This window comes from Mus pahari, chromosome 1 (genome assembly GCF_900095145.1).
Source record: "Mus pahari chromosome 1, PAHARI_EIJ_v1.1, whole genome shotgun sequence".
Lineage (NCBI taxonomy): Eukaryota > Metazoa > Chordata > Mammalia > Rodentia > Muridae > Mus > Mus pahari.
In genome coordinates, this window is record NC_034590.1 from 103232089 (window position 1) to 103233953 (window position 1865).

General features: G+C 41.4%; 1 protein-coding gene across 1 annotated transcript in view; it reads left to right on the plus strand.

Moving 5' to 3' along the window:
* Positions 1-1865, plus strand: part of Fank1 (fibronectin type III and ankyrin repeat domains 1) — a 108657-nt gene that overhangs the window by 910 nt on the left and 105882 nt on the right. The gene's annotated exons all lie outside the window — the stretch shown is intronic.

Consider the following 1865-nt stretch of genomic DNA (forward strand, 5'->3'; position numbering starts at 1 on the left):
GTTGTGAGCCACCATGTGGTTGCTGGGATTTGAACTCTGGACCTTTGGTAGAGCAGTCGGGTGCTCTTACCCACTGAGCCATCTCACCAGCCCCCCAGTATGTACTCTTAATCACTGAATCATCTCTCCAACCTTTATTTTAAGCATGATCTCATACTATAGCCCACTGAGGTTATAGGTGAGACACTATGTCTAGCTAAGTTCAGATTTTTAAATTTGCTCATCAAAACTTAAAATCTAAGAGCATTTTTTGGGTAATTATTAACGTATAGATCAGCCCCATTAAAAGTATAGAATATAGTAATTTCTTAGTTTTTTGTGGCTCAGGTGTAGTTACATGATTGCAATAGGACCTGTGTCCCTTATGGTGAATGTCAAATCCACCACAGTGTTCTCCCTTACATTCTGTTAAATCTTGTAGAGAGCCTGAGGGTTTTCACCATCATCTTGTAGGTTCAAGTTTCCATTCTACCAGGGTTGATTTGAAACCTTTCAAACTCCTTAACATTGAACCTTTTTTCTTCCAGTTCATCCTTTCGTTTAGCAAATACTTACATGGTATCTAGGCATTGCTTTTAGTATCTACAGTCTACTGTCCTGAAGTGCTTTGGTAAAAAGCTTTCCTTCTAGAAGTGGTTTCTTTAGTGTGCTGGCTTTCTGTTGCCCTGATAGAATATCTGATATAAACAGTTTAAAGGAAGAAATAGTTTTAGTCCATCTAGCCCAGTTTTACTCAGGCTTGTGTGGGTTTGTCTTGTCATAGTATATCATGAGGAGGAAGGCTTCAAGAGGGAATAAAAGTGAGAGGCCCCAGTGTTCCTTCACAAAGAAGCCCCTCCCACTGCTATAACATCCTTCCACTAACTATATCCTAAAAGGTTCCTACCTCCAATAGCACCACAGGCCTTTAGCATAGGGGAATATGAACGATCCAAACTAGAAGATTGGAAATGTTTTCTAGAATGTTTATTGTCTGGTTTTTTTTTTTTTTTTTTTTAAAGATTTATTTATTTATTATATGTAAGTACACTGTACTTCTTCAGACACTCCAGAAGAGGGAGTCAGATCTTGTTACGGATGGTTATGAGCCACCATGTGGTTGCTGGGATTTGAACTCCCGACCTTCGGAAGAGCAGTCGGGTGCTCTTACCCACTGAGCCATCTCACCAGCCCCTCTCTTGCTTTCTGCAAGCATTGTTTGCTCGAAGTAATCTCATTAGCCCTGGTGTTTGTTTTGTTTTAAAAATACTCTTAAGCTGTGTTTGTCTCCTGCAGCCCAGGCTGACCGTGAGTTTAGGGCAAGCTTCATGAGCCAGCCTCCTGAACCAGTGGCTCAGAATCTTCATGCCTCTGCATTCTGAAAGTGCTGGGGCTACAGCGCTCTTTTTCATTTTCTTTTGACTGAAACAGGATCTCGATAGCTCTCTGGCTAGCCTGGAGCTCACTGTTTAGACCAGGCTGGCCTCAAATTCACAGGGACACCTGCCTTTGTTTATGAAGTGCTAGGATTAAAGGCATGGGCTACCATGATGGGCTATAAAGTTGTGTTTGATACGTGGCTGAAGATGTGTGCTTTACAGTTGCTAGAACTGAGGTATCCTGGGACTCGCCTGTCTGTTGGCTGTTTTTCCCAACCTTTCCAGGGACTTTGTCCTAGGTTCCCCTTTCCTCCTCCCACCCAGACTGTTTTATTGCCTCCTTTGTTCTTAAAACAAATACACTGTTTGACTTAGAGACTCCAAAGAGCTCAAACCTTGGTAAGATTCAGTTTGATACTAAAAAAATACATCAAATTGTCTTTTTTGCATAATTTCAAACATAAAATGCTTAGACCAAATCCCATGTTCCTTAAGGGGAATTCTCTC